This window comes from Ictidomys tridecemlineatus, unplaced genomic scaffold (genome assembly GCF_052094955.1).
Source record: "Ictidomys tridecemlineatus isolate mIctTri1 unplaced genomic scaffold, mIctTri1.hap1 Scaffold_623, whole genome shotgun sequence".
Taxonomy (NCBI): domain Eukaryota; kingdom Metazoa; phylum Chordata; class Mammalia; order Rodentia; family Sciuridae; genus Ictidomys; species Ictidomys tridecemlineatus.
The window spans coordinates 29,329-51,493 of record NW_027524288.1 but is presented as its reverse complement, the minus strand read 5'-3'; the positions used below and the strand labels follow the sequence as shown (position 1 = coordinate 51,493).

The window sequence follows — 22,165 nt, the reverse complement described above, 5'->3', positions numbered from 1 at the left end:
ACAAGATCGAGGTTACTGCTGTTTATGATGTATGCTTGAATCACATAAGAATTCTCTATTCAAAACTTTAAATGTTGATGACTTTGAGAGTCTATGCAAATGGAAGACTACAACTTAACAAAACCAGAAGGAAGAAATTAAGTCAAAGGTTAAAATTGGCTAATCAGTTTTTATCATCTCTTCCAATGACTCCCTTTTGTGACAAATGTGACCTACTAATTCACACCTGAAAGAAACATTTGTTCTTAATCACTAAAATTTTAAAATAAACTCCACCAGAAATTTTCTCCTGAAATCAGAATATACAAAATTAGTTATCTAAAGTAGGAAAGCATTTTTTCTTCATCATTCTTCCAGAGGATTATCAAAATGCTCAAGAAGGTATTCCTGAGTCACAGTAATTATCACTTGCTGATCAGTTTTAGATAACAAGTTACCAAAAAAAAAATTCAAAATTCAAAGCCAAAAACAAAGGACTAAATAATTATTAAAGTAAAATTGAAGTCATTGGCAGTTACTCCAAATTTTGAATTAATGTTAACTACCTCTAGATTAACTGAAGAGTAAGTTTAAATCAAAGAGATTTTTTTAAAAAAACAGATAAAGCAACCCAATTTAAATCAATATTGCCTTTAGGTAATAATAATCAAAATATACATAAGTAAGTTTTCAGGAGAGTTTTGAAACATATTGTGGGTCATATAAACCCCAAACTGCTGGTATATTTCCAATTGTAACAAAACCAGGTAGCATACAGTGGCCCCAAGCATGGGGTAGGGGGCTGTGACACATACACATCTAGTGTCTGGGGACAGAGATCCCTTGGTAGATGCTCTGTGGTGCACACTCTGAGACAACCTGTTGTCGGGTCTAAGCTCTTTGTCATATGCCATCATATTTCACTCCTGGCACCTGTTTCTGGCTTTTCTAACCTTTTTCACCTGACAGGTGGTGCCATCTATACGCTTTTGCTCCTGATGTCCAGGAAAAGAAAGAAAGCATGCCAAGACAGAAGGGAAAGGAAAACAGCAGGTTAAATGCAGTTACAATGCATAGGAAACAAGCTAGCTCACACACAAGAGACATTCACATTTTGATTACCCTACTGTTAAGAAAATTCTAAAGCATCATACTTGTTCGAAACAGACTCAACAGAAAGTAACTGAGACTTAGTTCTTTAAATTTAAAAAAAAAATGTTACTGTGCTACAACTGCTAGAGTTGCTTACTATGATTTTTGGTAAAGAATGTGCACTTCATTAGGCTGGTAGCCTGTTTTAAATGTACCACACACATAAAACACTGGCAATACCCTTCAGAAAAATCACTTCCTAGATTGTTAACATGCAATTATCTTTCAAAGACAATAATTCAGAATTTTCTATTCCCAATTCTTAAAAGATTAATATAGAATATTTAACACTGAAACTAGCTTAAGACAAAACAAAATAAAAACTTACCTGCCCATAGAGTCATTCTTGCTCAATCCCTACCTGACAGCAAAATGTACTGAATAAACACTTAAGTCCCATGCAGGTCCTTCTTCAAGTGGCGAGGACAGTTACTTCTATGTATATATCTGTGAGTTCCTGCTGCTTCCCTCATAAGATTATATGATCATTAAGGACAAGAACTATGTGCTCTTACCTCCTATGCTTCACTCTTAGGGACCTCAACATATGAGTATACACTCAATAAATACTGGCTAAATGATCAAATCCATGCTTTAAGAATGAGCTTCTAGAGCTTACTGCATCCCAGGCACTGTACCAGGCTCGACTGACACAAATGGCAAAGAAAGAAAGAACAATAAGGGTCTCTGCTCTCAAGGAGCTTGCAGTCCAGCAAGAAAGCCTACAAGATGACACAAATAAATGTATCATTATAAGATATGATAAAATATAAATGTATGTATATTTTTAAAACATATTTTATATAAAATGCATATTACATATACATATTTTATATTTACATACTTATATTTTTATATATACAGGTATTTATATGTTTAAATATATGTACATATATCTCTAACACATTCCAGTCTGAAAGACAGGAGGTGTCCTGCTGGGACTTAGGGATCAGATTTGCAGCATGAGTAGACATTAATACTACAGACATCATGGGCCCCTGCACAGCAAAAGAGGCCACTGAGGAGGAGCGAGAGCACTGCATTAGGAGAAAAAAAAAAGAAGCTAAACTGAAATCTCCAAAAAACGAGAAGGCAGGGGCTGACTTGAGGAGGCATTTGAAAAGACCTCTACACTGTGGAGAACAGATTAAAAAGAAATACAGGAGCATGGGTTAGAAAGCTACTAAGATGGCTGAAGTTAGATGATGGCAGGTGGCTCAAGTTAGTGAACTGGGTTATTTTTAGTGTTATTCAAGGATCCTAAGTTCAAAGCCAGCCTCAGCAACTTAGTGAGATCCTGTCTCAAAACAAAAAGTAAAAAGGGCCAGAGGTGTGGCTCAGTGGTTGAGCACCCCTGAGTTCAAATCCTGCAAGGGAGATGAGGGGGCCAAAAAATTTTGGCAATATAGTGGCATAGTATATACACGTGAATTTCACAGAAGATACAGAAATGGCAAATAAGAATATGAAAAGATGTATACTATAGGTGATGGGGAATGGGTGCTCATTCAATAAAATAGTATTTGGGACTGGGGACCTGTTAGTACAAACTAGTTCTTCTGTCTTTTAAGGGTCAGGGGCAATATGATAGCATCTTTCAAATCTCAAAACTAACATTCTTTTCATTAACATCAATTTGACTTCTACAAATTTAAAGAAATACCTGCACATGGATACTGGATTACTCACTGCAGTATTTTTAAATTAAAGCAACAATTTAGAAACTTTTTATATTTGTTAATATAGTAATAAGTCAATAACTGATAGAGCATTTATATTTCAGAATACTACACAACTATTGAGAATAAAGTACATTTTTAACAATGTCAGTGGTGTGTACAAATCATGTAGCACAATTTTATGTATACAGAATACTTTTAAATGTGTATGCATGTATTTATATGTGCTTACAAGATTTGAAAAATGCACACCAAACTGTAAACAGTAGTTAGCTCCTCTCAGGGAAGGGCATGCCTTTATTTCCTTCAGTGCTAATTGAGCACTTTATAGCCAGCATATATTGTCTACATATTAAAAAACAAGTATGTGTGTTGGGGGGTTTCAATGTTATTCCAATGAGAAACCACTGTGTTAAAAATAATTAATAACTATTACTCTTATTTTTTAAGAGATGTATGCTGAAATATTTAGGAATTAAGTGTTACTTTCTTCAAATGTCTTAAATTCCTACCTAAGATGCATGCAAGATGCACACATACAAACATACACAAACACACACACAAGAATCAACCACAAATATTAACAACATTGGCCTACAATAAAATCCTGTGCCCTACTCCAGGATACTCTTATTTCTGCCTAGCAGGTCCCTTGATTCTAAAACACACTGGCCTCATCTGCCCTCTGCCCCTCCATACTATCTATGCCTCACCCATACCCTTACTCTGCAAAGCTATCTATCCTTTAGACCTCAGCTTGAGTAACACTTCCTTACAAAGGTCTTCCTTGACACTTCTCTGCATGTATGCTGCCACCTTACTTGTCATCTCACCTACAAAACTCTGTACTTTATAATACTTGGTAGCAGTGTAACTATGTACAGATATGGTGGTCCATACTTGTAATCCCAGTAGCTCTGAAGCCCGAGGCAGTAGGATCCAAAATACAAAGCCAGACTCAGCAACTTAGTGAGACCCTCTCTCAAAACAAAAAATAAAAAGGGCTGGGATGTGGCTTGGTAGTTAAGAATGACTGGGTTCAATTCCTGGTATAAACAAACAAACAAACAAATAAAACAACTTCATAGTTGGCCAGGAATGGTGGTGTATGCCTGTAATCCCAACAATCTGAGAGACTGAGACAGGAGGATCACAAGTTCAAAGACAGCTTCAACAATTTAACAAGAATCTGTCTCAAAATAAAAAATAAAAAAAAATTTTAAAGGGGGGCTGGTGATGTATTAATGCCCCTCTAGGTTTAATCCCTGGTATCCTCAAAACAAAACAAAATAAACACTTCATATTTATTTACAGAATTTTTTAGGATTTAGAAGTATCAAAAAATAGAGGAAACTTGAAATACAGAAAAAATGGATTGTTTTATTCCCAAATTTTCTAAATTAGTTTCTTCCCTCAAGTTTGTAAAAAAAAAAAAAAATGGAACATGACTTGGTGTCTAAAGTCCTTGGAAATGAAGGCTACCATGCTTCGTTTTCTTTTTATTCCACTGTGAAGCTCTTTGGAATTGACACTGTTGAACTTCTCTCTCTGTATGAGCTCCAGGCTCATGACAGCATAAGGCCAGGGATCCTCACTGTGTTGTAATCCAGGTGTGTGACAGTCTTGTTTTCTCCATCGCTGCTTACCCAGCATTTAACAAAAATTATTACATGAATGAATGAATCAGGAATTTTTACCAGAATTGTATGTTTTTGAGGAATATAAAATGAGAAAAAATAACTAATGAAATGACAAATGATTTTGAAGACACAATAATCATACATAAAAGATGATTTTCCCTTCAAAATAAAAAGGTCACAAAATTAAATATTCTTCCCCAAAGAATCATTGAGAAGGTAAACTGCCTTTTAAAAGGACAGAAAGTTTTAAAAGAAGGTACTCTCAAAAGTCCTAGGGTTTTCCCCAGTTACTGTCAAAAAGTATAGAGATTGAGATAAACACATACTTGTTTCTTTTCCATTTATTCTTTGGTTGAATACCTTGAAGAACTTCAGCAGTTCTTTCAAAATTCCAATTAAATCTTTCTAAGCCATGAACAAAATTTACTGAAATTGAGTATTCAAATAATTCACAGCTTTTGAATCTTTTTCCAGAGTCCAGTTTCTTTCCTTTCCTCCCTTTCCCCCTGCTCTCTCCCTGTTCTTTTGTAGTACTAGGGCTGGTACCCAAGACATTCACATGCTAGGCAAGCACTCTACCACTGAACTACATCCTCAGCAACATATCTTCTCTTTTTAAAATTCTGTTTTAATACTTCAATCTTCTTTCTACAACTGAAAAAATATACCTAAATGCACCAAAACCTAAAGGCCAATCCACAGAATGCTAAATGTTTCTCCTAAATAATGCACTGTAATATTTGTCAACAAAACTGGGTGGTACTTTTTTAAATTGATTTTTTAAAAAAATAAATGACAGTGAAATGCTTTACAATTCTTATTATACATCACTTTTAAACACAGGTTACACATAAAAATATTAGCAAAATCTTGTCCTCAAAGAAGTACTCTTCTAGGTGGCTTAGTCTGAGTTCTGGCCCCAGAGAGGTAATTTTCAAAGCAGAAGTTCCTTAACTTGAGCAAGCAGAATTATGCTTGCATGACTGCCTATAAGGCAGGTGTTTCTCAACATTCTGACTTGCAATTCTCTTGCCTATGGCTACCCACAAACAGAAGCTTATTTTCAGTAAATATCATCTCTGAACCCAGATTGCACATGCTTCCCAATCCACTATGCACATTTCACCAAGGTGTCAATTATGACACCAAAAAAGTTAAATAGACAGAAGTACATCCTTGTATCTGATATGGAAGGCTGACTGCTTTATGAAAAATTGAGGGATCAGAAGAGAGAAGCTATAAAACATGATTACCAAGAAAATTGAAATTTTAATCACTACTATTATTAAAGCAAAGCCAGTGCTGGAGAATAAATCAGAAGTTATTGAAAAATAGTATGACTGTGTTACATTGAATTGTCAGGATCTTCTTTACCCTCTATAAAAACCTTGAGTACTAAATCAAACAACTCAACCATTTAAATAAAGCACTTAGTGATTTACTTACTTCTAAACAAGAATCCCAAATCCACAGTGATATGCAGCATTCCCACTGTGGGATTACTTACCTTTTGACACCGTTTCTCTTTCCTTTTGTCTTCTGTATCCTGTAGCATTTTTTCCCCATAGGCCAAAGAAATAGGAAGGATCAGTATAGAACTTTAGCCCATCCTTCTTATCATCTCTATGAATCAATGTATTAAAAGTAAGGGGGAATAGATTGTTAGATACTTTCATATGCATGTTAATGTGAATTTAATTTTAACTCATGGCATTGTAACATTTGCAGAGGACATCTTAATGTGAATTTAATTTTAACTCATGGCATTGTAATATTTGAAGAGGATATCTTAACTATCGTATACATTATTAATTCTCTAAATTTCCTTTTGAAAAAATGTGGAAAAATGTACAAACAGCAACATGTTCCAGAATAACAAAAATATTCTTACACATTCAGAATTAAGAATAGAAAATTGCTCTGTAAAAATCACAATGAAGCTCATGAATACTGAGTGTTTATATTTCAGGAAATATTTTGTTTATTCCAACAGGGAGGTATACACAGGGATGAATGGACTCTTAGATACATTTACTTCTACTCTGAGCTTCAATATTATTAGAATAAAAACTATAAAGTGCTGTCTCTTTTTCTCAACTAGGTTGCCCAATATCTGTAAATTCAATCAGCAAAGAAAATTTTCATAAGATAGAATTGGAACTAGGAAAAAAAGCAATAAACTATATATTTTCAAAGCAAGTTCATTCACTTGTGGTCATTTTAGTGTCAAGTACTTCTTCAAATACTGTGGTCTTAGGAATAATTCAAAGGCCTCATAAAAAATTACTCACTTATCATGCAACCAAGAACAATGTAGCCAATCTGAATTCAAAGTGTAATATAAATCAATAGGAATGTACCAAAAAATCATGATGCAAAGTAAACTCTCTATAACACTAATGTTTTTAAAAAGCATGTGGCCTGTAGACTTCCCAAGAGGAAGCAGTACATTCATACTTCATACTAATATTTCAGTAAGTCATTTAAGGTACTGAGATGCAAAATCAGTTAAATGAGTATGAACAGGAAAGAGCTTATGCCCAAGAAAAGAAAGCTAACACAGGAAGAAAAAAGGGAAAAGGTCTATCCTTAAAGTTCCTGCTATGTCATCTCTTGCAGGCTTCTCACTATAAAATGCTAAGGCCCATATTCCTACCATGGCTATTCTAGTCACTGTGTCTGAAGATCACTAACAAACCAGTGCAACTCTTTCTATATATACTTTAACCTTGGATTATTTAACACCCTTCCTTTCTTCTAGTTTCCCAATTTGTAAGCAGCTTGTATGATAGAGATTTTATTAGTAACATAATTGTGAAAAAGAAAATTTGGTTCCCTAAGACACTAAGGCCTTGAATATAGAATTATATGAAAACCGAGGAACTTGCTGCAAAGTTAAAGATGTCTAAAATGCATATTCTTGCTTTTAAAAATGCAGTTAATACTCTAATGAAGATAGAAGCTCAATGAAGTAAACAAATGCCAATCCTGACTTAAGACTAAAAGCAGATATGTCTAATGTTTATCATCATCTAACCACATTTCATCATGTCACAGTGATACATTTAAGTTCAAATGCGTAATTTTATGTTTTATGTATCTCAATTATGAATGAAAAGTAGATTTGGGCTGCCACTGCTAATCTTAAAACACATTATTAAAAAACCAAAGACATGCTTTATTTTCCAAAAGACTGAATAAGTACACATTATGTATTTTATGTACATTATAATATATAAAATCATTTTATGCAATTAAAATTTAAATCACTACAAATATTTAATAATGATCTTGATTAGTCAAATACATGTGGTTCATTGGATATTCTGGATTATTTTCTTTAACACAAAATTTTTAGTGAGCTTCCTTAATAATATCAGGTAGGAGAATTCTAATAAGCAAGCCCTTACACTACAGTGTTTATAGTGCGGCTGCCAGTGCTAAATAAAACTGAAATTGTCCTGGAAAAACATTTATCAAATGAAAGCAGTCACAAGGGACTGGAGTTATAGCTCAGTGGAAGAGGACTTGCCTGGTATGTGTGAGGCCTTGGTTTGATACTTAGCACCACATAAAAATAAACAAATAAAGGCATTCTTCCCATCTTAACTACAAAAAAATATTAAAAATGAAAGCAGTCACAAAAATACTAGGTGTGATGGTTTAGATATCAGGTGTCCCCCAAAAGCTCATGTGTGAAACAATGCAAGAATATTTAGGGTTATGGGAGACATAACCTAATCGTGGATTAATCCATTGGAATGGATTAAATAGACAGTAACTGTAGGCAAGTAGGGTGTGACTGGAAGATGTAGGTCACTGGGAGTGTACCTTTGGGGTTTATATTTTGTCCTTGGTGAGTACAGTTCTTTCTCTTTCCTGGTTTCCATGTCCCTTCACCATGTTGTTATGCCATTATATTCTGCTTCATCTTGGGCCCAGAGCTATGCAGTTGGCTGACCATGGATTAAAAATCAGAAATCATGAGCCAAAGTAAACATTTCCTCCACTTAAGTTTTTTCTGTCCAGTCTTTTGGTCACAGGAATTCAAAAGTTGACTAGTACACCAGGATTACCATGCTTTTATTCATATGTATCATATATTTAAAAAATGTGTGCCCTATAACCTCCAGCAAGCACACTTGTTCCATTTTTATACAAACTTCTTAGGGAGGAATCCTGCTCATCTCCCATCAGTTTATAGGGAGCTCTTACATTTGTTTTGAGAGAATCTTTTCTGTCCATGCAGGAAAAAAGGGACTCAGTTTCAACTGCCCTATCCTGATAGAGCTGTGATAAAAGGTATCTCCAAGCCTTGTTGATCCCAGAAAAGATGGAAAATGAGACTGGGGAAACTCTAAACTCTCCCTGAGGAGGGCCCTGCAGGCAGGAATGTCAAGGCAGTGACACATACAAAGAACACACAGTATTCTCCAAGGCCCTGTGGGAGCATCAGCTGGCAGCACTGACTCTAGGGCCACAGATTTCCACAATCTGTGCTGGGCAGAGGTGAAATAAGTGGCCTCCAAAGAGGAGAGTGTTGTAGTTTAAATCCAGAATCCAGTGTCTTGTGTTTCCAATATAGCAGTATTCCGAGGTGGGGTTTTTGAGAAGTGACTGGATCATGAGGGGTCTGATTACATAGGTGGACTAATCCACTGATGGTTAAATGGACTTTTGGGAGGTGGTACCTGGTTGGGGGAAGCAGGTCTTTGTGGGTGTGCCCTAAAAGGTTTTATCTTCCCCCCAGTCCCTTCCTTTCTCTCTTTGCTTCCTGGTATCCATGAACTGAGCAGCATTCCTCTGCCATGCCCATCCACCACAATCCTCTGCCTCACTTCAAGTCCAACAAAATGGAAGGCTGATCATGGACTCAAACCTCTGAAACCATGAGCCGAAATAAGTCTTTCCTCCTCTAACTTGTTCTTATCAAGTATTTTAGTCACTACAATAAAAAGCTGACTAATACAGGGAACAAAGATGGAGAACAGAGGAAAAAGCCTTTAAAATTTTTCTGTCCTTTTTCTTAGAAATTTGGTTCTTACAATGTATCTTACCATTTTAACAATAACGGAAAGTTAATTTTGTGACTCTATTTTCACCCTTAAAAACCCCTAACACTGTAGAATACATTTTTCTGAATTAATAATAAATGTCTCTGCAGTGCTAAAGCACTGAGACAGATATTTTGCTACATTATAAATAAACTGTGCTGCTGCTTTTGAAGTGGCTTTGAACATAAGTAACAACAAGATAATCACACATAAAGCCATTATATAAAATGCTCACTTCCACCTAAAAGATCCAAGTCTAAGAGTTAAAATCAGAGTTCAAACTTCTCCTGGTAAGTGATATGTATCCTGAAATACCAGAACTTTAGTAATCTAGCACCAGGGACTAATTTCAAGAGTATTATTGTTTTGAAAGTTTGAAAGAATTCTTTTAACCCAAATGAGCTATCCAGGATACATCCAGTACATAGTGTGTTTCCAACACTGTCTAACTCTCCATCCACAATGACTAAAAACACTTTGAGGATGTGGGAAACCATACCTGTAAGATGTCAGGATGTTCAGAGGTGGAGGTTTATCACTCTGGTTGTAAATGTCAGCAACAGGATTAGGAATGCTGTTCTTTGAAACCACCTGCTGATCTTGAACTGTAGAACTTTTGAAAGCTTTTTCATGTTGATGTCCTGTAGTGATACTGTTTAGAGCAAAGTCCCCCTAGTTAAATTATATAAGGATATATATATACATATATATATATATATATATATATATATATATATATATATATAATTATATAGAATTTTTAACCATTTAGGAATAAGTATCAATTGACCCACTATAGTAAACATCTCCTGTAATAACCAAATGATGGTTTTTTTAATTGTTCATTTAAAACCATGCTTAAAGAAAATGACCGTCCCTCCTCGCTTAGAGGTAACAGTTTTCTCTAAAATATGGTCAAATTATGGCTTTTCTTCCTCTGTAGAGATGAAATTTTTCACTGGACCTAAGTAGTAGAGCTTCAGATTCTTTAAACATTCCTTCTCAGAAACCACATGGGAATATAGTTATGAGTATAAAAAGGCATGTAAATACATAGATTTTGGCATCCGAGGGGAAAAACCTCAGTTAATAGTAGTTTAAGTATAATACCTTATACTTGTACAAAAATCGCACAAGTGTAAATAACACATTAAGATTTTACAACACTGACATTAAGGAAAGACAAAAAAAGTTTCTTAACATAAAGTCCTAGAAATTGAGTTGCTTGACTTATGAAACAAAACTATACAAAGGAGTGAAAATATCAGTGCTAGATATATTTCTTTCTTGTGTCTGTATAGCATTTACATTTTCATTTGTTCACTCATCTGACTTTGATATAAACTTTTTGTGGAGAGTACACTGATCCTATTAACCCACCAGCTTGGCCACCGAAACTAATTCAAGTTGTTATGTGACAAAACATTTTCCAGCCTTCACCCCCCAAGGAATATAAAAAGGTGAGCTATATTTCCTATATTTCAGTCAAATATCTCTTCCATTCTCATATCCATATGAAAGAAAATAATAAGATTAAAATCTTAATTCAAAAGGGATTGTAAAGATATGACACATACTATAAAATGTCATAAAATTTCACCTAGAGATTAACCTTTTCCAGCATAAAGTTTATCATAATCATTTCAATTCAAAAAGCCAACATAAAAACCTAATAAATTTGAATATTAAAAATCACATGTGCTGGGCTGGAGCTCAGTGGTAGAATACTGCCTGGCATGTGTTAGGCACTGGGTTCAATCCTCAGCACCACATAAAGATTAATAAATGAAATTAAAAAAAGGTTTTGTGTTCGTCTAAAAAAAAAAAACAATCACCTGTGCTATCAATTTTAAAACTGAATAATAGACTTAAGATGTTATGAATTCCTTATCTCAACTGACAAAATTGCCATTTAATTTTTTATTTTTAGTTTTTAAAAATATTTTTATTAGTTGTTGATGTTGATAGACCTTCATTTTATTTACTTATTTATCTGTGGTGCTGAGAATCGAACCCACTGCCTCACACATGCTAGGCAAGCACTCTACCACTGAGCCATAACTCCAGCCCTAAAAAATTCAAAAATCTGATTTAAAAGAGCATGTTTTTAGCTTCCTATTGTTGGAAAATTCAGAACATTCATAATGGATATTGATACTAATTTAACTTTACCTTTGAGCACGAACAAATATACTTTTTAAAATAATGAGAGATAAATTTCACAAATAAACTATGCTCTTTAACTTACAGCTTATTTTTATTGATACTACTATAAATAGGTAAAATACAAAAATCAAATGCTGGGATCATTTTAAAACAATGAGAGAAATTCTAAAATAATTTAGAAATTCTAAAAATAATCCATAACTTGAATGGTTTTCTCAAAGCAAATATGAATGGTGTATTTTGCAATTTTTTTAGCAAATTTATTCCAGTCTAATCTCAGTCTTTCATTCAAAAAATACTGAAAATGAAATTTTTAAAAAGGAATTACTGATGGTCTAAATTTTATTGCAACTGCCACAATTTTAGGAAATATAATCAAAATGATTTTCAGTTAACTTACATAGTGTTTGGATAATGTTATTTTAAAACCTGAGCTTAAAGGCCTTTGGTAACTGCTATTTCTGAGATTAATAACTTTTTTAAATTGGCAGAATCACCAAGATTATTCATAAGCATCAACCCTAACAATTAGGCTAAAGGTTTTACTCTTTGTCATCATAAACCTATGACCCTCCCTCTTCGTTGGACTATCTCTTTGGATGGTTCTGTTTTAGGCAAGAATGTATTTTCAAAACAACTACCATTAACCTATATTAGGACTTCTACTACTGAATATATTTGAAGAAGCCTTTAGAACAAATACTACATTTATATATAATTGTAATATATATATATATATATACATAAAATAGCAAATGCAAAATGCATGGTGTATGAGATAAACAAGATGTGAATCTTTTCATCACTAATTAACCCAATGTTGTAGGGTTTTCCTCACTATTCTTCTAGGAAACGATGAGATGAAATGTCAACATACTACCCCAAGGAAAAAGCAGTAATTACACTGCAATTAATTACTACCGTCTTGTCAACATCACTTCTAGCTCACTGCTTTCATGCAATTACCTACCCTCTTCGACTGTGGAATCCAGCTAGGTAATGTTGACAGCAAGGCCATCAGTTCTGTCTTAAAGAGAATTTGCTCTGATGTAGAAGTTGTTAGCCTCATTAAACAACTCACCAAATATGTCTTCAACATGTTTGCCTGTAGAGGAGAAGAAATGGAAAAAAGCCATCTGCTAAGGAGCTGTTGAGCTAGCCCCGCACAGCCACACCAGTGCTTATTAGTGTCAACACTCAGGGTCCTGTGCAAATGAGTGTAAAAATGAAGTATCACAGTCCACATCCTTAGAACTTTTGGAATTTATTAGATATTTATATAATTGAAAAGTGTCAGAACTCGGGGTGCCGAGAAGTGGCCAGCAAGCAGAGAGAAACAGCGCTGTTAATTCTGTGGAGTCCTGCCAGCTGTGCCCTCACTGACCTCCGGGCTGAGTTCGGGGTTTGAGACAGGGGAAGGAAGCGGTCCAATTCTATCCCCCACACTGGACAGTCCACCAAGGAAGCCAGTGGCCACCATCTTGGAGAGCTGACATCACCATCGCCAGTTTCCGACAGATTGCAGCAATAGAACAGGTGTGTGTTATTCAGCCCATCTCCCATACAGCAGAGAATTCGCATAAAATCTCTCCCCAGCTTTCCGGGGAAGGGATTATCAGAAGGAGCCTGCATAAAGACGTGGGGAAGGGTAAAGGCACCTGACCTCCAACTCCCCCTCCCATCAGCATCGAAAACAAAACCTGTCTTGCCAGTTCTAGGGGAGGGGCAAGCGGAAAAAATCAAAACAATAAGATGCTGGTTCCCAATAGCCACCCAACACACCCAGCAAACTGCAGGCCCAGAGTACAATTTGAACTGCCAAGAGGCATCACACTGGGGAAGGCCTGGCTAGCAGGAGAAGCCAGGGGACAAGAGACCAGGAATAAACTTAAGCTAACAGGTTTTTGAGAGACACCAGGGGGTTGGAGGGGGGGAGCGGCCTCACAAGAACTGTATCCTACAGCCAGAGGGCAAAATCTTGGACTGGAAGGCATAGCACCACCTACTGGAAGTGAAGAAAATTGAAGCCTAACAGTGCCCTTTTTTGTTTGTTTGTTTCTCTTTTCTCATTTTTTAATTCTTTAAGTTTTTAATTTTAAATGTTTTATTGTTAAATTATTTTTTTCTTCAATTGTATTTTTTCAATTGTAATGTTTATTTTACTGCATATTATTATTATTATTATTATTATCATCATCATCATTTCTTTTCTTTTCTATTCTTTTCTCTTTCTTTCTTCTCTCCCTCTCTTTTTCTTGGTTTGCATCCTTACCTTTTACCCATCTTTCCTCTTAAGCATGAACACCCAGATTACATATAACTTACTAAATGCAAATAGATGAATACTATGAATAGGTCTATAGTCTGCCTAAGCCCTTAACTACCTCCAAGTACTCCTGTCTATTTTCTTGTTAATATCCACCTGCATTTGAGCAACCCCCCAAAGAAGCTAACATATACTAACCTCCATATCATCAAATCACCCAACCTTAACATAAAATCCTAAATCCAAACCTCAATTCTCTATATGCCATCAAAATCTGAAGGCCTTTAGTGAAACTAATGAATTTATCCTTAAATCACAATTAAATCCAACATCTCTAAACATTGACTCCTAACACAAAGGAGAGATAGTGGAACTATAAAAACCAAAACAAATTTAAAGGAGAAAACAGAAACACAGCAGTCAAACAGAGTTGGAAAGTAACTTGAGCACCATGAAAAAACAAGGAAAAAAAGGAGTACAAACAATGCAGGACAATTTAAATACACAGGAGAACCTAGAGGCATCAGAAAAATGGACAGAGAAAGAACTCAAGGCATACCTAACTCAGATGGAATGGAATCTTAGAGAAGACTTTAGACAGCAAGTTCAAACAATGAAAGCATATTTTGAAAAGGAATTAAATAAGCAAATTCAAATGGCTAAGATCGAGCTCTACCAGGAAATAGAGATTTAAAAAAAAGAATCAAACAGTAATCCTAGAAATGCAGGAAACCATAAACCAAATTAAAAACTCAAAGGAGAATATTACAAATAGACTAGATCAAGTAGAAGCCAGAACATCAGATAATGAAGACAACATTTATCAACTTGAAAAGAATATAGTCAACACAGAAAGGATGCTTAAAATACACGAGCAATGTATCCAAGAGATATGGGATGTCATAAAAAAACAAACCTGAGAGTCATTGGGATAGAAGAAGGCATAGGGATTCAAACCAAAGGAATGAACAATCTATTGAATGAAATAATCCTAGAAAACTTCCCAGATATGAAAGATGGAATGGATTGCCAAATCCTGGAAGCCTACAGGACCCCAAACATTCAAAACCATAATAGACCAACTCCAAGACACATAATTATGAAGATATCTAACATACAGAACAAGGAGAGAATATTAAAAGCAAGGAGAGAAAGGAGGCAGATTACATTCAGGGGTAAACCAATTAGGTTAATGGCTGATTTTTCATCAGAGACATTGAAAGCAAGAAGATCCTGGAACAACATATTTCAAACACTAAAAAATAATGGATTCCAACCAAGAATACTGTATGCAGCAAAATTAAGCTTCAGATTTGACAATGAAATTAAAATATTTCATGATAAACAAAAGATAAAAGAATTCGCAGCCAGAAAACAAGCACTGCAAGGTATCTTGAGCAAAACACTACAAGAAGAGGAATTGAAAAACAGCACTCAAAACTAACAGTGGGAGGTAACTCAGTAAAGGGAAGGAAAAAAAATAACCAAAAAGGAAAAACTAGACATATTAAAATAAACAAATAAACAAGCATGACGAGTAGTACTAACCATATTTTAATAGTAACGTTAAATGTTAATGGCTTAAATTCACCAATTAAGAGACATAGGCTAATAACCTAGATTAAAAAAACAAATCCAACAATATGCTGCCTTCAGGAGACTCATATGATAGGAAAAGACATACACAGACTGACAGTGAAAGGTTGGGAAAAATCATACTACTCACATGGTCCTCGGAAGCAAGCAGGAGTGGCCATACTCATATCGAATAAAATCAACTTCAAACCTAAGTTAATCAAAAGGGATAAAGAAGGACACTATACACTGTTAAAAGGAACCATCCACCAACAAGACATAACAATTATCAATATGTATGCATCAAACAATGGTGCTGCAATGTTCATAAAACAAACTCTCCTCAAGTTCAGGAGTCAAATAGACCACAACACAATAATTAGGGGTGACTTCAACACACCACACTCTCCATTGGACAGATCCTCTAGACAAAAGCTGAATAAAGAAACTATAGAACTCAATAACACAATCAATAACCTAGACTTAACCGACATATATAGAATATACCAACCATTATCAAGTGGATACATGTTCTTCTCAGCAGCACATGGATCCTTCTCAGAGATAGACCATATATTATGCCAAAGGGCAACTATTAGTAAATATAAAGTTGTGGAGATAATACTATGCATCTTATCTGATCATAATGGAATAAAACTGGAAATCAATGATAAAAGAAGGAAGGAAAAATCCTGCATCACCTGGAAAATGAACAATATGTTACTGAATGATTAGTGGGTTACATAAGACATAAAAGAAGAAATCAAAAAATTCTTGGAGATAAATGAAAATACAGACACGACATATCAGAATCTATGGGACACAATGAAAGCAGTTTTAAGAGGGAAATTCATTTCCTAGAGTTCATTCCTCAAAAAAAGGGAAAACCAACAAATCAATGAACTCACACTTCATCTCAAAACCCTAGAAAAAGAATAGCAAAACAACAAATGTAGTAGAGGTCAAGAAATAATTAAAACCAGAGTGGTAATCAATGAAATTGAAACAAGAAAAAACATTGAAAAAATTGATAAAACAAAACGTTGGTTCTTTGAAAAAATAAATAAGATCGACAGACGCTTAGCCATGCTAACAAAGAGAAGAGAGAGAGCTCAAATAACTAACATACAGGATGAAAAAGGCAATATCACAACGGACACTACAGAAATACAGAAGATAATTAGAAATTATTTTGAAACCCTATATTCCAATAAAATAGAAGATAGTGAAGATATCAATAAATTTCTTAAGTCATATAATTTGCCCAGATTGAGTCAGGAAGATACACACAATTTAAACAGACCAATAACAAAGGACAAAATAGAAGAAGCCATCAACAGACTACCAACCAAGAAAAACCCTGGACCCAATGGAAATACAGCAGAGTTTTACAAAACCTTCAAAGAAGAATTAATACGAATACTTTTAAAATTATTTCAATAAATATAAAAAGAAGGAGCTCTTCCAAATTCATTCTATGAGGCCAACATCACCCTGATCCCAAAACCAGACAAAGACACTTCAAGGAAAGAAAACTACAGACCAATATCTCTGATGAACTTAGATGCAAAAATCCTCAATAAAATCCTGGCAAATCGAATACAAAAGCATATCAAAAAAATTGTGCACCATGATCAACTAGGATTCATCCCTGGGATGCAAGGCTGGTTCAATATATGGAAATCAATAAATGTTTTTCACCACATCAATAGGCTTAACCATAAGAACCACATGATCATCTCGATAGATGCAGAAAAAGCATTTGACAAAGTTCAGCATCTCTTTACATTCAAAAACTAGAAAAACTAGGGATAAAAGAAACTTACCTCAACATTGTAAAAGCTAGATATGCTAAGCCTCAGGCTAGCATCATTCTGAGTGGAGAAAAACTGAAGGCATTTCCTCTAAAATCTGGAACAAGACAGGGATGCCCTCTCTCACCACTTCTATTCAATTTAGTCCTCGAAATACTAGCCAGAGCAATTAGACAGACGAAAGAAATTAAAGGCATAAAAATAGGAAAAGAAGAACTTAAATTATCACTATATGTGGATGATATGATACTATATCTAACAGACCCAAAAGGGTCTACAAAGAAACTACTAGAGCTAATAAGTGAACTTAGCAAAGTGGCAGAATATAAAATCAACATGCATAAATCAAAGGCATTCCTGTATATCAGTGACAAATCTTCTGAAATGGAAATGAGGACAACCACCCCATTCACAATATCCTCAAAATAAAAATAAAATACTTGGGAATCAACCTAACAAAAGAGGTAAAAGATTTATACAATGAAAACTACAGAACCCTAAAGAGAGAAATAGAAGAAGACCTTAGAAGATGGAAAAATATACCCTGTTCATGGATAGGAAGAACTAACATCATCAAAATGGCGATATTACCAAAAGTTCTCTATAGGTTTAATGCAATGCCAATCAAAATCCCAACGGCATTTCTTGTAGAAATAGATAAAGCAATCATGAAATTCATATGGAAAAATAAAAGACCCAGAATAGCAAAAATAACGCTAAGCAGGAAGTGTGAATCAGGCAGTATAGCGATACCAGACTTCAAACTATACTACAGAGCAATAGTAACAAAAACAGCATGGTACTGATACCAAAACAGGCGGGTGGACCAATGGTACAAAATAGAGGACACAGAGACCAATCCACAAAATTACAACTTTTTTATATTTGATAAAGGGGCTAAAAGCATGCAATGGAGGAAGGATAGCATCTTCAACAAATGGTGCTGGGAAAACTGGAAATCCATATGCAACAAAATGAAACTGAATCCCTTTCTCTCGCCATGCACAAAAGTTAACTCAATATGGATCAAAGAGTTTGATATCAAATCAGAGACTCTGCATCTGATAGAAGAAAAGTTGGCTCCGATCTACATATTGTGAGATCGGGCTCCAAATTCCTTAATTGGACACCCATAGCACAAGAGTTAATAACTAGAATCAACAAATGGGACTTACTCAAACTAAAAAGTTTTTTCTCAGCAAAAGAAACAATAAGAGAGGTAAATAGGGAGCCTACATCCTTGGAACAAATTTTTACTCCTCACAATTCAGATAGAGCCCTAATATCCAGAGTATACAAAGAACTCAAAAAATTAAACAATAAGATAACAAATAACCCAATCAACAAATGGGCCAAAGACCTGAACAGACACTTCTCAGAGGACGACATACAATCAATCAAAAAGTACATGAAAAAATGCTCACCATCGCTAGCAGTCAGAGAAATGCAAATCAAAACCACCCTAAGATACCATCTCACTCTAGTAAGATTAGCAGCCATTATGAAGGCAAACAACAACAAGTGCTGGCGAGGATGTGGGGAAAAGGGTACTCTTGTACATTGCTAGTGGGACTGCAAATTGGTGAGGCCAATTTGGCAAGCAGTTTGGAGATTCCTGGGAAAGCTGGGAATGGAACCACCATTTGACCCAGCTATTGCCCTTCTTGGACTATTCCCTGAAGACCTTAAAAGAGTGTAATACAGGGATACTGCCACATAGATGTTCATAGCAGCACAATTCACAATAGCTAGACTGTGGAACCAACCAAGATGCCTTTCAATAGATGAATGGATTTTAAAAATGTGGCATTTATGCACAATGCTGTATTATGCAGCACTAAAAAATGACAAAATCATGGAATTTGCAGGGAAATGGATGGCATTAGAGCAGATTATGCTCAGTGAAGCTAGCCAATCCCTAAAAAACATATGCCAAATTTCTTCTTTGATATAATGAGAACAACTAAGAACAGAGCAGGGAGGAAGAGCAGGAGGAAAAGATCAACTTTAAATAGAGACATGAGGTGGGAGGGAAAGGGAGAGAAAAGGGAAATTGCATGGAATTGGAAGGAGACCCTCATTGGTATACAAAATTACACATAAGAGAATTTGAGGGGGAAGGGAAAAAATAAGAGAAAGAATTGAATTACAACAGATGGGGTAGCGAGAGAAGATGGGAGGGGAGTGGAGGGGGGATGTAGAGAATAGGAAAGGTAGCAGAATACAACAGTTACTAATATGGCATTATGTAAAAATGTGTATGTGTAATTGATATGATTCTGCAATCTGTATTTGGGGTAAAAATGGTAGTTAATAACCCACTTGAATTGAATGATGAAATATGATATGTCAAGAGTTTTGTAATGTTTTGAATAACCAATAAAAATGGATTTATTATTTCTGAAGATTTAACAAAGAGACATAAAATTTAGATCCTCTTACACTGAATTTCCAAATCCCAATACCTTCCTTTACACATTCAACAAATATTGAATATCTGCCTATTTCATGTAAGGACTTAACTTCTATGACAGAGATACCTATCATTTCTTTTTATTTTCTTTTTCCATCAATTTATTGCTCAAATAACAACCCAAACATTCCAGAAGAAAACTTCAATGGAGCAAGCATAACACTAATATTTTCTTGGTGATTTACAGTTTACTGAGCACTCTCATAGCCAGTTTCTGTTCTCATTGCTAAAATCCATCAGACTGTAAACTTCCAAAGAGCAAGAACCTTGTCTGTCTGCTCATTGTTGCAGGCCCAGTCCTAGAGCAAGGCTTCCGACACACATACCCCTTCAACAAGTAAATGAGTGAGGCCCAGAGGCTATCAGGGAATTACTGTTTTTCATTTTCCAGGTAATCAAACTGAGGATCAGAAAAGTAATCTTCCTAAATCTCCTGACTAGCAAGTGGCAAAAGCAGATGAAACAAAATCATGGTCTACTAACTTTTAGATCTATGCTTTTATCATTTATTTCACTGAATCTACTTGGCCACAATATACAGAAGAGTATGGCAGATCCTCAAAACATTAAACATAGAATACCAGTATGATCCAGAAATTTCAGTTCTGGGTACATGTCCAAAACAAGTGAAAACAAGGACTTGAGTAATACTTGTACACTTAGGTTCATTGAAGTGTTAGCCACAACAACCAAGAGGTGGAAGCAACCCATATGACCATCAACAGGTGAAAGGATACACAAATGAAATATTCAACATTCAAAAGGTAGAAATTCTGACACATGATACAACATGGATGAGCCTTGATAACAAAAAGATAAATACTGTGATTTTACTCAGATGAAGTACTTAGAGAAGTTAAATTCTTACAAACAGAAAGTAGAATGGTACTTGCTAGGGGTTGGGGGAAGAAGGGAATGGACGTTGTTTAATGGGTACAGAGTTCAGTTCTTCCACAAGATAAAAAAGTTCTCAAGATCTACTGCACAATTTGAACATTCCAACAGTATTGAAGTGTACACCTAAAAATGATTAAGATGGTAAATTTTGAGTTATGCATATTTTATCACTATTAAAAATGAAAATTTTGGCTGTGGCTGTGGCTCAGTAGTAGAGCGCTTGCCTAGCATGTGTGAGGCCCTGGGTTTGATTCTCAGCACTGCATAAAAATAAATAAAATAAAGGTCCATTGACAACTAAAAAGTTTTTTTAGATGAAAATTTTAAAAGTTTCAGAAGAAAATCATAAAAATTAAGGATTCTACACTGAAACAAACGTCTCTTCCCCTCTTTACTCTGAACTGTTAACAGCCTCTTTCTCTATTTCTTCTGCAGTAAAGACTCCAAATAACAACCCAAACATTATGGTTTTTTATCTCTTTTTTTTTAATGTGGTGCTGAGGATCAAAGACAATTCCTCTCATGTGCTAGGTAAGCACTTCACCAATGAGCTACAACCCCAGCTCTTGTTTATTTAGTTTGATAGTAGGGTATAAGGTGGTGAGAGAGATTTCAGTTATTTTTAAGATGACTAAAATCACAGCAGATTTGTTAGAAAAGAAAAATCAGGTAAAGTGCTTAGATTTTGGGCTGTCATTGCATGCATTGTAAAGCTAGTGATTTAGTGATTAGTTTAAGAAAGACAGTGAAGGCAGTTGACAGTTGATAGGGGGGGCTTGCACAAAAGGCAGAGATATGGTGGGAGGAAGCAAGTGGGTTTAGGGACTGCAAGAACAATGTTGTATTGATAGAACAATTATCAAGCAGAAATTTGGTCATAGGACTTGCCAGATGATACTGAGTGGCTTATGTTCTATCCAAGTCCCTTTCCCCATTCTTCCTGGCATTTTTGCCCTATCACTCTATGAAACAGTTCTCCTGCCTCAGAAGACCACTTCCTTTTTGAGTCAAGGGCCAATTCTGGGCCTTATCTGGTCCAAAGGTTGCCATGTCCCCCTTTGCCAAGTCTGCTCACTCGCCTGCCTCACACCTAAATCCTATCTGTTGGCTCCTCCTCAGCTTCCTCCCCTGCTCAGACTAGAAACTTCTTCATATAAACCCAGGGCTCAGGGTCTTGGGGTTTTACTTTTATTTAATAGAAGTTCTTTTTGCTATTTGGCAAAAGAAAAAAAAAGCTATTTGTTCTTAAGCCTAGTGTTTCAATATTTCCAAGAAATTTGCTCTTAAAAACTAGTGACAGGGGCTGGTGGCTATAGCTCAGTGGCAGAGCGCTTGACTAGCATGCATGAAGCACTAGGTTCAATCCTCAGCCCAACATAAAAATAAACAATAAAATAAAGGCATTATGTCCATCTACAGCTACTAAAAATATGGAAAAAAACTACTGACAAAAATAGATCTCCATGTCAA

General features: G+C 35.3%; 1 long non-coding RNA gene across 1 annotated transcript; it reads right to left on the bottom strand.

The window, feature by feature from the left end:
* Positions 1–621: 621 nt before the first annotated feature.
* LOC144374219 (uncharacterized) lies at positions 622–9,404 on the bottom strand. The gene is made up of 3 exons (XR_013433672.1): positions 8,282–9,404; positions 5,958–5,996; positions 622–974 (listed from the first exon to the last, which is right to left on the bottom strand). It is a non-coding gene; the product is annotated as an uncharacterized LOC144374219 (long non-coding RNA).
* Between the last annotated feature and the right edge of the window lie 12,761 nt (positions 9,405–22,165).